The following is a 16,619-nucleotide window of genomic DNA, read 5'->3' on the forward strand; positions in this document are numbered from 1 at the left end:
ATTAAGGTAGGAAAATTCTGATTGGCTGATTGAATCAGCCAATCAGATTCAAGTTCAATCCGATTGGCTGATCCAATCAGGCAATCAGATTGAGCTTGAATTCTATTGGCTGTTCCGATCAGCCAATAGAATGCGAGCTCAATCTGATTGGCTGATTCCATCAGCCAATCAGAATTTTCCTACCTTAATTCCGATTGGCTGATAGAATCCTATCAGCGAATCGGAATTGGAGGGACGCCATCTTGGATGACGTCCCTTAAAGGAACCGTCATTCGTCGGGAAGTCGTTGGCCAGGATGGATGTTCCGCGTCGCCGGGATGAAGATGGATCCGGAAGAAAGAAGATTGAAGATGCCGCTTGATAGAAGACTTCAGCCGGATGATGGATCTCTTCAGCCCCCGCTTGGATCAAGACTTCAGCCAGATGATGGACCTCTTCAGCTCAATGATGGACCTCTTCAGCCCCCGCTTGGGCTTGGATGAAGACTTCAGCCGGATGATGGACCTCTTCAGCCCGATGATGGACCTCTTCAGCCCCCGCTTGGGCTTGGATGATGACTTCGGACCATCTTCTGGATGGATCGGTGATACCCGGCGTGGTGAAGACAAGGTAGGGAGATCTTCAGGGGCTTAGTGTTAGGTTTATTTAAGGGGGGGTTGGGTTAGATTAGGGGTATGTGGGTGGTGGGTTGTAATGTTGGGGGGGTATTGTATGTTTTTTTTTACAGGCAAAAGAGCTGTTTTCTTTGGGGCATGCCCCGCAAAAGGCCCTTTTAAGGGCTGGTAAGGTAAAAGAGCTTTTCAATTTTTATTTTAGAATAGGGTAGGGCATTTTTTTTATTTTGGGGGGCTTTGTTATTTTATTAGGGGGCTTAGAGTAGGTGTAATTATCTTAAAATTGTTGTAATATTTTTATAATGTTTGTAAATTATTTTTTAATTTTTTTATTTTTTGTACTTTAGTTAGTTTATTTAATTATATTTATTTGTAGGTATTTTATTTAATTAATTTATTGATAGTGTAGTGTTAGGTTTAATTGTAGATAATTGTAGGTATTTTATTTAATTAATTTATTGATAGTGTAGTGTTAGGTTTAATTGTAACTTAGGTTAGGATTTATTTTACAGGTAATTTTGTAATTATTTTAACTAGGTAGCTATTAAATAGTTATTAACTATTTAATAGCTATTGTACCTGGTTAAAATAAATACAAAGTTGCCTGTAAAATAAATATTAATCCTAAAATAGCTACAATATAAATATTCGTTATATTGTAGCTATATTAGGGTTTATTTTACAGGTAAGTATTTAGCTTTAAATAGGAATAATTTATTTAATAATAAATAATTTATTTTGTTAGATAAAAATTATATTTAATTTAGGGGGGTGTTAGTGTTAGGGTTAGACTTAGCTTTAAAGGTTAATCCATTTATTAGAGTAGCGGCGAGGTCCGGTCGGCAGATTAGGGGTTAATACTATTTATTATAGGGTTTTTGAGGCGGGAGTGAGGCGGATTAGGGGTTAATACATTTATTATAGTAGCGGTGAGGTCCAGTCGGCAGATTAGGGGTTAATAATTGTAGGTAGGTAGGTGGCGGCGACGTTGGGGGGGGCAGATTAGGGGTTAATAAATATAATATAGGGGTTAGCGGTGTTAGGGGCAGCAGATTAGGGGTACATAGGGATAACATAGGTTGCGGCGGTGTGCAGTCGGCAGATTAGGGGTTAAAAAATGTATTAGAGTGGCGGCGATGTGGGGGGACCTCGGTTTAGGGGTGCATAGGTAGTTTATGGGTGTTAGTGTACTTTAGAGCACAGTAGTTAAGAGCTTTCTGTACCGGCGTTAGCCCAGAAAGCTCTTAACTCCTGGCTTTTTGCTGCGGCTGGAGTTTTGTCTTTAGAGCTCTAACGCTCACTTCAGCCAACACTCTAAATACCGGCGTTAGAAAGATCCCATTGAAAAGATAGAATACGCAAATGGCGTAGGGGGATCTGCGGTATGGAAAAGTCGCGGCTGGAAAGTGAGTGTTAGACCCTTACCTACACGACTCTAAATACCAGCGGTAGCCCAAAACCAGCATTAGGAGCCCCTAACGCTGGTTTTGATGGCTAACGCAAAACTCTAAATCTAGGCGATAGTATTTTATGTATTTTATATAGTCTATGTATTTGTTGTACATCATTGCCTTTTATACATATTTGTGTCTCTTGTATGTATATGTTTTTCATATGGATTTTTATTCTATATGCATCAAGTCTTTCAAACATCTGACCTTCATATTTATTAATTGTATATATTTAATTCCCTTTATTCCATCTGTCTAAGAGATTTTTATGCCCGGACCAGTTAACCTTTTGAAAACTTTTTGATATATAACTCTCTGCGGACCCAAATTATACAATATATAACTTGTAAAGTAACTTCTATTTATGTATAAGGATCACATCACTGAGGTTTCTCTCATGTTGTTATGAGTTTTATATACAGTGTTCTGAGAGGATAGCAACTTAGACTCTGACACTACCTATTGTGGAATCATATACGAATGCCATTAGACTGAAAAATCTAAAATTCCTCTATTTCTAACTATATTATAACAGGAAGTTATTTATTATAACAAGATCGGCTGTTTTTATTACATACAATATAGCCACTATTATAATATATATATATAATATAGCCCGCTAGTATGCATTATAATGTATGTATACAATTTGGTCCCCATTCACAATCACAAGTCTTGTATCAGTCCTGCCTCTCTGATCGCTACAGGACTATTGTAAACATCCGGCGAAACCGAAACCAGAAGCCGGAAATGACGTCATTAAGCCGAAACCGGAAGTGACGTTTGTTTAGAAATTCCGGCAGCGATAAAACTTCCAATGATCACATGTGGATTATGATACACTATTTACATACACAACTTAGGCAAGCAGATTACTATGAGTAGAAGCTTTGAGAGCCACTGTATAAACCACAATACGGTTTATTAACCCCCAAAAAACGGTGTATTAAATCAAAGGTTGCCCATACCCACAATGCATCAGCATAGGGACGGTCCCCAGAATGGGGGAATTTTTGGCGCCCAAACACAGCCATTTGATTGAAGTAGTATCCCTATAAATATTTTAATCACTCACCAGTTTATACAGTCTTGAAAAAGGCCTGTTATCAGGCCGAAACGTGTCGACATATAAATGGTGAGATAATTTCTGATACTCTAAGCAAGTATTCTTCTCATTTTTTTCCACAGGTTTTTTATTGTATTCTTATGGGATTTTAAGCAAGGTATCACTCAGGAATCACCTCCTGTTTAAACATCCTTCATCACAACTGTTTTTGATCATAGGATACACAACCTAATTTTGTATTTTGTACCCACAAATTATTTTTTCCCATTTTTTCATTTTTTTTTTCACTTTTTCAATTTTCCAATTTTTCATTTTTTTGTAACATTTTTTGTAACACTTTTAGATTTACATTGGATTTGCTGATTTGGTTTTTATTTGGAATCTACACAAGGATTGTTTCTAGCACACTGAACACTATAACCACTCAGGACACATTACTTTACACAATTGATTCTTTATTGGATTTTTAAGTTATACACATTGTTTTCAGATATATTCACTGGACTGTTCCACGATTGGACGTTCATCTATAATCAATTTGAACTTAACTTCTTTATCATTACCGTTTTGTCAATATTGACTCTGTTTCTTACTGTTTATACAGCGGTATCAGATACGACTATTTATTCATTCAACCTGACACCATATATGCTTTGTTCTTATCAATCCAGTTTTTAACCCCTTAATGACCGGACCATTTTTCAATTTTCTTACCCTTAATGACAATGGCTATTTTTACATTTCTGCAGTGTTTGCGTTTAGCTGTAATTTTCCTCTTACTCATTTACTCTACCCACACATATTATATACCGTTTTTCTCGTCATTAAATGGACTTTCTAAAGATACCATTATTTTCATCATATCTTATAATTTACTAAAAAAAAATGATAAAATATGAGGAAAAAATGGAAAAAAACACACTTTTTCTAACTTTGACCCCCAAAATCTGTTACACATCTACAATCACCAAAAAACACCCATGCTAAATAGCTTATACATTTTGTCCTGAGTTTAGAAATACCCAATGTTTACATGTTCTTTGCTTTTTTTGCAATATATAGGGCCATAAATACAAGTAGCACTTTGCTATTTCCAAACCACTTTTTTTCAAAATTAGCGCTAGTTACTTTGGAACCCTGATATCTGTCAGGAATACCTGAATATGCCTTGACATGTATATATTTTGTTTTAGAAGACATCCCAAAGTATTCATCTAGGCCCATTTTGGTATATTTCATGCCAACATTTCACCGCCAAATGCGATAAAAAAAAAAAAAGTTCACTTTTTCACAAATTTTGTCACAAACTTTAGGTTTCCCACTGAAATTATTTACAAACAGCTTCTGCAATTATGGCACAAATGGTTGTAAATGCTTCTCTGGGATCCCCTTTTTCAGAAATAACAGACTTATATGGCTTTGTGGTTGCTTTTTGGTAATTAGAAGGCCGCTAAATGCCGCTGCGCACCACACATGTTTTATGCCCAGGAGTGAAGGGGTTAATTAGGGAGCTTGTAGGGAGCTTGTAGGGTTAATTTTAGCTTTAGTGTAGTGTAGTAGACAACCCCAAGTATTGATCTAGGCCCATTTTGGTATATTTTATGCCACCATTTCACCGCCAAATGCGAGCAAATAAGAAAAAAAACTTTACATTTTTCACAATTTTAGGTTTCTCACTGAAATTATTTACAAACAGCTTGTGCTATTATGGCAAAAATTGTTGTAAAAGCTTCTCTGGGATCCCCTTTGTTCAGAAATAGCAGACTTATATGGCTTTGGCGTTGCTTTTTGGTAATTAGAAGGCCGCTAAATGCTGCTGCGCACCACACGTGAATTATGCCCAGCAGTGAAGGGGTTAAATTAGGTAGCTTGTAGGGAGCTTGCAGGGTTAATTTTAGAGATCAGCCTCCCACCTGACACATCCCACCCCCTGATCCCTCCCAAACAGCTCTCTTCCCTCCCCCACCCCACAATTGTTACCGCCATCTTAAGTACTGGCAGAAAGTCTGCCAGTACTAAATAAAAGAGGTTTTTTGTTTTTTTTAAATAAAAATGATAAAATATTTTAGTTGTGATGGACCCCTGCCTTAGCACCAACCTCCCTGATCCCCCCCTCCAGCTCTCTAACCCTCTCCTCTACCTGATTACCGCCATCTTGGGTACTGGCAGCTGTCTGCCAGTACCCAGTTTGGCCCCACAAACCAAACTATTTTAATTTTATTTATAACTTTTATTTGTATGTTTAATTATTTCTGTAGTGTAGCAGCCCCCCCACAATACCCCCACCCCCTCCCCCTCCCAGATCCTTTTAAATGTAAAAAAAAAAAAAAAAAACTTTTTTTCCCCTTCCTTCTTCATTGGTGTCAGTGTGGCTAACGCGCGCCCACGTGCACATGCGTGGCCGTGCACGCGCGCGCACACGCTCCCTCCTCCCACCGGACAAAGGCACCATCGGCACCATCACTACCCACAGAGTGGCTCTCTCTGCATCGGAGGCTTGTAAAGGGGTATTGCAGGATGCCTCCATATCGAGGCATCACTGCAATACCATCAGAGCTGCTGGAAGCGATTGTGATCACTTCCAGCACTCTGTTAGACAACTGACGTACCAGGTACGTCTATTGTCATTAACAGTTAGTTTTTGCATGACGTACCTGGTACGTCAGTTGTCATTAAGGGGTTAACTTATATTACTGTGTTTATTGTTATTGTTTTATGTTTGCATGGATCCATGATTTTTAAAATTTTGTCTAATAGACTATGTATTAAGTATTAAATATTAAATAATTTTAGATAAGTGTTTTGATCCAGCTCTGCCTTTGGCGCTCACTCCAATACCCATACTGTATTACTCTTCTAAGGTTGACTAGGCACCCTTTCTGGAGAGAGCCGTAGGTGCATATACTAACGCCAGACCCACGCACTTCTTTTCCTACGTTTAAATAATATTCACATCTCGTCTAATACTTGGTTAGTCACAGCAGATGTAGAATCATTATATACATGCATTAAACATGAACTGGGTCTGGAAGCGGTCAAGTGGTTTCTAACTATGGGATCTGAAGAAGATATGGTACATGATGAGTTTGTCTTACATCTTTTACAATTTGTACTCAACCATAACTATTTTATCTTTAACAACTGTTTTTTTTCTACAAACAAGAGGTACAGCGATGGGCACTGCATGTGCCCCCACCTACGCCAACTTATTTCTAGGCTGGTGGGTGCAAAAATATGTTTTTGCTGATACAAACTCACAATTTCTGGACAAAATTCCCCTCTGGATTCGGTTTATAGATGACGTGCTGTTCCTATGGAAGGGAACCAAAAATTAACTAGATCTATTTCTCCAAAACCTCAATAATAATTTGCTTAACATCACGATACTAGTTTAACCTCAATTAATTTTCTGGATTTAGAGATAAGTAAAACTGCAGAAGGAACACTTTCCATGGATGTACACAGAAAACCAACAGTGACAAATAGTGTTCTGCACAGCACAAGTGCACATGCACCAAACACCATACAGGCTCTACCCATAGGAGAATTCCTCAGAATGAGGAGAAATTGCTCCTCAGACACTAACTATCATAAGAGAGCAAAAGAATTAACAACAAGACTAGTAGCAAGAGGCTACAGAAAGAGCAATAAAAAAAGCAGAACACCAAGCAAGATGTACGGATAGAAATGAGCTTTTACAGAAAAAGCACAAATCTGCACAAGATCATATCAGATTTATCTCTACATATAATCCAGCAAGCTCACAAATTAGAAATATCTTACAAGAAAACTGGCATATCCTATTATCAGATCCCATCCTAAATAAAATCTTAGGATATAAAATCCAAACAGGTTACAGGAGAAGTAGAAATCTAAAAGATCTCATCAGCCCAAGTCATCTGGAAAGTATGAAAACACCAACGGCTTTTACTAATGGGTCCTTTAAATGTGGAACATGTTCAACATGTAGCTTTATGTTGAAAACACATAAAATACAGGACCATTTCAACAAAAGCCATACAATAAACTCACATATAAATTGTCAAATAGAGGGGATAATTTATGCATTAAAATGCAAATGTAATCTATACTACATAGGTATGTCCACCAGGAAAATCAGAGTTAGATTACAAGAACATCTTAGAAACATAAAAAATGCAGTGAAAGATCTACAAGCAGGTAAACAAATAACCTCAGTGGCAAGACACTTCATGGACAAACACAATTGTAGACAAAGTGATTTGAAGTGTTTTGGACTACAGAAAATCAAACTGGGAATTCGAGGAGGAAACCTAGAAAATAAGCTACTACAAGCTGAAAGCAAATGGATTTACTTAATGAATTCGGTTCAACCATCAGGCCTTAATGAGAACAACAATTTCTCATCCTTCCTTTAAATTAGAATAGCATATATTGATGCTTAAAATCTCTCATGCACTCAAATCTTCGATATACTGCTCATCTGGCCCATCAAGACTCACTCTCATTTCATCAGTCCATAAAACCTTAGAAAAATCAGTCTTGAGATATTTCTTGGCCCAGTCTTGACGTTTCAGCTTGTGTGTCTTGTTCAGTGGTGGTCGTCTTTCAGCCTTTCTTACCTTGGCCATGTCTCTGAGTATTGCACGCCTTGTGCTTTTGGGCACTCCAGTGATGTTGCAGCTCTGAAATATGGTCAAACTGGTGGCAAGTGGCATCTTCACGCTTGACTTTTCTCAGTTCATGGGCAGTTATTTTGCTCCTTGGTTTTTCCACACGCTTCTTGCGACCCTGTTGACTATTTTGAATGAAACGCTTGATTGTTTGATGATCACGCTTCAGAAGCTTTGCAATTTTAAGAGTGCTGCATCCCTCTGCAAGATATCCAACTATTTTTGACTTTTCTGAGCCTGTCAAGTCCTTCTTTTGACCCATTTTGCCAAAGGAAAGGAAGTTGCCTAATAATTATGCACACCTGATATAGGGTGTTGATGTCATTAGACCACACCCCTTCTCATTACAGAGATGCACATCACCTAATATGCTTAATTGGTAGTAGGCTGTCGAGCCTATACAGCTTGGAGTAAGACAACATGCATAAAGAGGATGATGTGGTCAAAATACTCATTTGCCTAATAATTCTGCACTCCCTGTAATATAAAAACATATACAAGAAAACTTTTTTCTTTTGATATTAACAACTAATCCCTGATGATTAATTAAATTCACTAAGGTTACAATACTGTGCATATTATATCTGTAATGCACACTATAACTTCACTTACTGAAAATTTTGCACAACACGATTGCACAAGCAATAACACAATATAAAGGGTTGCTCACAAAATAATTATTTCACTCTAAGCAAATCACTGTTGCATTAAATATAGGAGGGTAACGGGTTAAGACCTACTTTCGCTCATTCTAAGCTATGATTTTTACTATAAGCGATAAGATAAAATTAGCAGTATAATGAGTGATTCCTGTCTTTTTCTCAATACTGCAATTCTATGACAGGCTAGCAGCCAGATACGATCATTCCAGATAACCTGGTATATTTCTCCCATATTTCGGAGTTATAGAATGATTGGAGAGTCCTAACTGTTGTCATCAGGAGGGTGGGACTAGTTTCCCTTTAAGAACCAGTAAGTGAGCGGCGCGCTCACCCTTTTCTAAAAGCCGTTAGGGCGAAACATGTTAGGGACGTTAGGGAAATGGCGAGGAGTCCTGGAGCTCCTGTGTTTTTAGACTAGCCTCAGATAGCTGTTATATTAATTTGGTTGAATTAAGATATTAACAATTTTGACCGGTTGCTCTTAGCATATAGTATATGTTTCTGTACTTAGGAAGCTAATTCTACTATCGGCACTAACAACCCAATGTGGGGAACTATAATTACTGATACCGCTCTGTTGTTTTTTACCACCACAGAAGATCTAAATCCAAATACTTTAAATTAATCTGGGCATATTTAAGTTGTTATCATTAGCACTTTATAGTTATTTGTGTGACACCTGAGCTGTATAATATACTTTTCATAGCCGGATAATATATAGATAGTATGCGATCCTCATACATTAAGCAGTAATCTGCCACAATAACTTGAGCAGTCTGAATCATTTTGTATGAATTGCAAAATATTATGGTTCAAGTATTCAAGCTAAGTTACAAGCTAAGTTTCGATCCCTGCTGCAGTTACGCTTTTGGATAAATATTGCCACACAGAAGCGTTATACAACATAAGCACAATCTCGTTTCTGTTTATGATAACCTCTATGTCAGCTGCCGCTGTGTCAATAAGATTGAAACTTAGTCACGCCTTAAGCTATGAATAGCTTCTTTTCAGATACTGCAACTACGCTACACGTTAAACTATATTAATAAAAAGTATGTAGTATATGATCCTCTTATATCAAGCAATAATTTGTCACATTAACTCACCGCAAAATACTAGTGTTCAAATATTCAAGCTAAGTTACAAGCGAAGTCACACGCTAAGTTACAAGCTAAGTTACAAGCTAAGTTACAAGCTAAGTTTCAAGCTAAGTTACGATCCCTGCTGCCATTACGTTTTTGGATAAATATTGCCATATAGCAGTGTTATTAAATATAAGCACAATTTTGTTTTTGGCTAAGATAACTTCCCTGTCAGCTGCCGCTGTATCAGTAAATTGTAACAAGTAGGTAAATATCACTAGCCTGAATTGTGTACTTCAATCTTACCTCCAATTATCTATAATATAACTAAATACGCCTACTACAGAGGTATAGCTTTTGAAATTACACAGGTGGCTATAGAATCCAGATACCACGAACACTCGTTACATTGCGAATACCTGATACTTCAAGCTGTAACTTTAAAATTATATATGATAAACTTGGTGGGGATCTTATTACTTCGTCAAAACTGAAAACTCGTGCCTATAAAAGCTCAGCATACATACGCCTGCTTTTTGACCAGTCTCAGTTCTTACTAATAGAAAGTGTGAGAAACACACTTGCAGACTAATAAACTATCTGCTAATGCTGTTTAATATACCTAGCCCAACAGCACAACAGTAGTAGCTAGCATACTTAATTTTTGTTTTACCAAAACACAGGATGTTATATATAATACCTGTGAACTGTTTATATAAATTACTTCTTAGTAACTTATTCAGCTCAACAATATATTAGCATTGGCTAGCATACTTAAGTTTTGGGTTTAACAAAATCACCTGTGAACTGATTGTACACAATATTACTTTGCAAGCAATACTGGCACAAAGATTAAATATTGATTCTTCACTGTAGCTTGGTAGAGAAACTAAGCAAAGAAGTGGTTAACACTGTGAACCTAATTGTTTTATTTTCACTATATACCAACAAATTAACAACATACTAAGTTCCAACTGCAACAGAATAACTAAGTACATAAACACTTTATATTTATTAGTATCTTTCTGTCCATTACTAACTTACTGAAACAGTTGCAATATGATGTGATTCAGTTTAATCACTGGACTCTTAGATACATTAAAGCAAGATTTTACTACATGCTAAATATAAAACCTATATAATTACATTTCAACCTATTTTAACTACTAGGTTATATCTTCAGCTTCTGAGTGTGATTTTAAAGTAACAACTCCAGTATTTTATTGTTTATTATATTAATAAAAGTTATGTTTTAACGTAGAGCCAAAATACTCACTTAGCTAATTCAGTCACTCTATTTGCCTTTAATAGTGTATTTTTATATTTGAAAATTCACTCTATATTAACCCTTAGAGTGCTTAGGATGTAGTCTTTTCAGTTAGAGCCGCTCTCTACTATTCTCTCCTCAAAAGTTGAATACTACATAGCACCTACACTATCTAACTAAGATATCCAGGGATAAATTCCCCCAATGACTTAATATAGGGGGTTATATATATAGAGTGCCAATACATATACCTTCAAGGAGTGCCGTTGATACCCACTTTGTTGTTTGAACAGAGTGAGCCTAACCTGGTACAATGGAGTCAGGATTCTCCTAGTGAGGACCTGATCACTAGTCAAAAAGAAGACCCCATTGTAGGCATCTTCTATAAACACATAGAAGATCCTGAAAGCAACCCCATCTCAAAAGATGATTGTATTGGCAAAGAAGATCTTAGAATCTTAATGAAATCCAGATCACAATTCAAGTTACAGGATGGTTTGTTAATTAGAACCTCCAAAACTGGCATCCAGCAATGGGTAGTACCCACCAAGTTCAGAGGTCTAATGCTTCAACATGCCCATGATGCTCCCACATCTGGTCATCGTGGTGCCAAACTCATGTATGAAATATTGCGTGACTATGCTTTTTGGCCACACATGTTGAAAGATGTACAAACCTACTGTCAAGGGTGTTTAATCTGTCCACAGTTCCAACCCACTGCGCCAACGCATAGAGCTCCATTGCAGAAAAGGGGGATGGTAATGCCATGGTCAGATATACAAATTGATTTTATTGGTCCAGTAACTAGGTCATCAAGAGGTAATAAATACATGTTAACAGTGACATGCCTGTTCACTAAATGGGTAGAGTGCATCAGTGCACCTAACAATAATGCTGAAACATGTGCAACATTGCTCATCAACCACGTGTTTTCCAGATTTGGTTTAGCCCAAAGAATCGAATCAGATCGGGGAACCCACTTCATTAGTGAAGTGATGACCAAAATGTGGAAAATACTAGGGGTAAAAAGAAAGCTCCAAATTGCTTATAGAGCTGCCTCAAGTGGTGCTGTAGAGTGTTACAACCAGTCCATTGTTAAAATCCTCAAAAAGTTTGTGAGTGAAACGGATAAAGACTGGGATGTAAAACTACCTCTAGTCTTAATGGCATTAAGAGCAACTCCAAGTAGTGCTACCAAGATGTCACCTTTTGAACTGATGACTGGTAGAAGAATGGTTCTAGCTCAGCATCTACTGTACCGTACATCAGACCAAAACTTGATAAAAGCTGCCAATACACATTAATATGTGGAGAACCTAAGAAAGCGCCTGCAATATGCCTTTGCATTTGCTCAAAGGAACTTAGAGAAATCTGCAACTGCCACTAAAACCTATTATGATCTCAAGACGTCCAAAAAGGAATATGAAATAAATGATAAAGTTTATCTTTATAACATTGGAAGAGATCAGGTTAAGGAGAAGAAATTTCTTCCATCGTGGAAAGGTCCTTTTGTCATTACTGACAAAATATCTCCAGTGGCCTATAAAATATGGATCCCCAAAAATGAAAGTTTCATAGATGAATGAGTCCATATCAATAAATTGCGAGCGTGCCATCCTATGTCCCAACTACAAGTCATAGAGAGAGAATGAAGAGTCAAATCTCCAAATGCACTAAAAACATACTGTAGTTTAAAGATGCCTAGCTGATACGCATGAAGGCTCAAAAATTACGGACTCTCTACATAGAAGACTGTCTATGATGTGTACGGTCAACATCCTCACCCAATACCATTGACTTTAAGCCAATTTAAATACATGTGTCCTACATCTATTTAAAATTGGAAGGGGGATTTATGCCAAGGTATATGTAAAGATTAATATATATATTATTATATAGTTGGCTAATCAGTACCAAATGATTGGTTCATTCATAAAACATTAAATGCTTTGACTGACCAAATTCAATCCTCCCCCACTTCTGTGATTACACAGGATGGGTCACAAAGTCACTTAAAAAGAAATGTTGTCAAAGTTATATTGAGGAAGAGTGGAGTTTTATGGCTTGAGATAGGATAGGACCATTGAGTCACTTCAAGGAAGGACAGATTGTCTCAAAAGATAATATTAGCTATATACTCAGTAAATTATATCAGATATGAGACACTTTTTCCTGATTAACATAGCTTTTGAAGCTCACAGCCCTGCAGGGGGTAGCAAACAAGGTCAGATGGTCAACCAAACCATGGAATGTATGGAGACGACGTTCTGGGCATAAAATCAGATAAGCAAGTGAAATTCTGACTGCATAGTGATTAGCATAGACTTGTTAATTACCCCTGCCTGTGTATTGAAGCAATTAAAATTTGACAAGCTAAAAACACGTTTTAAATTATACTCTTAAACCCATTGTTAAAATACAGCATAGAAATGAATACATATATATATATATATATATATATATATATATATATATATATATATAATGTTTGTTATTCCAGGATAAATACAATTTCTCTGTGTTCTAGGAAGCTAATGGAAAATGACAGGAAGAACATTAATGGATATGAAATTGTCTGTTCGTAAATATTAAATATGAATGTCTGCTAAATGAAAAATATAAATAACACTATTTTATTTTAGGTCTGCAGCTGGTATGGCCATGCATTTAAGTAGGCATTGGAGATATGAAGTGCATTGTGTTCTTGTTGAGATGCAATGCAATGCCAGGATACTGAAGACTATTTTTAAATGGATTTTAAGCTAATCAGTTAGCAGTATAATTTACTTTGATATAATGTTAAAAACATAATGTGTTTGCTATCGGGGTAATCAGAAAAATGATATGATACTACCCCATCTATAATTAATATTGTAATTAATTAATGCAATGTTATAGTATTGTTTAAATGATCATTATATAGGGAGATATTTAAGATGTTGCAAAGATGAAGGTGAGGACTGTATTGCTGTTTGTTTGTCATGCTGCCCCCGGTGTTGCGATGCAAGAATTACAGCCAAAACACAATTGGTTGTTAACAAAGATGCATGTTCCCTAGCAACCATATATCCATGGTTGTCCAATCAGAAGGGACAAGGTTCCGAAGTGCCGCCCATATTCTCACCTATGATTAAACAATATAAGCTGGAAATGCAAAATGAGAAGGGACTGAGGCTGATTTTGCTAAACTGACTGATAACTGGTTGCGTGGGAGACAGTCAAGACTCTAAGCACATTTTGGCTATACCTTCCTTATCAATTGCAAAGACACTTATTTTTATATGAGGTGGGACAAGTTTTGAAGCTGAATATCATTTTGATAAAGTATATATATATGTAGAGGTTGCTAAAATATAGGAAAACATTTAAGATAAGCATTCCTTGTTACTGTAGTAAATAAATTCAAAGAGGGATTAATAAGGTACATCAATTTATAGATAAAGAATTATGGACCTGCAAGACCTTCACTAAAATAAAACAAGATTTTGAGATTAAAAAACAAAGAATTTTATGCCTTTCTACAAATTAGGCATTATATACAAGAGATACTACAAAGTAATCCGGCAATAGACTCCTGGGATCAAATAGAACCTATTATAAATCTCTTTAAGGCAGGTAGATATAGTATTTCAACAATATATAGGCTGATTATCTCTACCAATGGCCTCAATAATCTACAAAAGCTAGCAGAAACTTGGTTGGTATCATCAGAAAGAATTCAAGAAAGTTTTAGTCTTATAAAAAGAGCAACAGTCTCCTCCTCATGGAGGGAGACACATACTAAATTTATAAATATAATTTATATTACCCCACAGGTAAAGGCCAAATGGGACAAAACTGTGACATCCTGTCAAAAATGTAAGAATACTAGTGCAGATCTAGAGCACTGTTTCTGGTACTGTTATAAAGTTAAAAAAAAATGTTGCTACAAGATAGGTAACTGGATTAGTAAAATAAATCAATGTAATTTCCAAATAACTGATAAGAATGTTTTCTTTTTTATTAACCAGGAAGAGGCAGTATTTCTAATTTTGAAACAATGGAAATCTAAAAAAGCCCCAAGCTTGAAAGAATTTAAGCAAAAACTCCAAAACCAAATTATATTGGAACAAATTGATACGTCAGTAAACTCAGAAACTCAAGTTAAGAAATTTTTCTGCAAGTGGAAAAGTGTAATGGTTAGCATACCAGAAAATATACAGAGACAGATAATTGCACCTTTTAGGGGTACAATTTACATGGAACAAGCTATAGCGAATAAGGAATACCCTGCGTAACTAGCCATTGGGGGGTGGTGTGGGGGTGAGTGGCGGAGAAGTCGAGAGACCTGAGAGAGAGAGGTGTGATACTTCCCTTTTTTTTTTTTTTTTTTCTTTCTTTGTTGTTATTTTTATGGTATAAGAAAATCTCCAATTCGATACGCAAACAAGGTTTTAGTACCAATCACTGATTCTACAGATGTATGTATAGAAATTATTAATTATAATAATTCCGTGTTGTTCAGTTTCAAACTAATTTTACCTTTAATGTAATAAGGTTTATATTTACAAATGCCTGGTTTAGTGTGTTTTACTTAAACTTATGTATAATAATGTAGCGACAAAAATGTATTGTGACACCTTTAGTAATTGTGTTGATTGTAGAGTATCTTCAGGGATTCCTGATGTTTTTGTTTTGCCTTATTTATTTTCTCTATTTTTTGTCAATGGAATTGCATGTCGAATTGGTCAATAAATAAATAATTTTTAAAAAAAAGACTCTAAGCACATTTTGGCTATACCTTCCTTATCCATTGCAAAGACACTTATTTTTATATGAGGTGGGACAAGTTTTGAAGCTGAATATCATTTTGATAAAGTATATATATATATATATATATATATGTAGAGGTTGCTAAAATATAGGTAAACATTTAAGATAAGCATTCCTTGTTGCTGTAGTAAATACATTTAAAGAGCATATGTGTATTTTAAAACTAGTATTTCATAGTCTGTGTATTTTAAACTAATCATTAGTGCTAAGCAATTTATCCTGGAAAATTTACATATATATATTCTAGAATTGTCTTAATTGTAGATAACTAAGAATTTTTTTCAGTTAGATAAATTGGCATTGACTGTTTATATTAAGGATATATGTACTTTTAGTGTCCTAATTAGAATTGCATGAGAATCAATTGTGGGTTAAATATAATTAATTGTACCAGTCTGAATGTTAGTGGATTATATCTTAGTCTCATTGTGATATTTTAAATGCAACTCTGATTTGGGAGGCTATTGTGAATAAGGTAAATTGTATGAGATTTGCATAGCATATTTTAATAGTTTTAAACGTGTATAGTATTTATTCATATTCTTGTTCCTACAAATATATTTCAATGTGTTTATAGATATTAACTAATAAAAAGAATTCAGGAATTTATATTAATTTTATGGTTTTTGGTATATGCATATGTTATTGGGGTTTAATTTAAAGGATAATTATTAAATATATTGTGTTGTAACCCAGCCATATACTGACAGTATATAGCAGCCATAGGAGTGTATGTGATATCACTGTATACTGTAGATTTGGCTACTTTACTTTGAAAATAGCCAAATCTATACCGGAATCCAAAACGTATGGTTTATACTTTATGAGGCTGATAGTATCTCTGTTTCATAAAGTGTGCACAGAGAAATGTCTATCCCTTTAAATATTAACCGTCTAGGTTCTAAAGTACTTTGAGAAGGAAAACCAGATTTCTTATGTTAGTAGATGTAAATTAAGCAACAGTATGTTCCTGCTTTGGCAACAAAATAACAGTCTAATAGTAACTACTGTTA

Source organism: Bombina bombina, chromosome 4 (assembly GCF_027579735.1).
Source record: "Bombina bombina isolate aBomBom1 chromosome 4, aBomBom1.pri, whole genome shotgun sequence".
Classification (NCBI taxonomy): domain Eukaryota; kingdom Metazoa; phylum Chordata; class Amphibia; order Anura; family Bombinatoridae; genus Bombina; species Bombina bombina.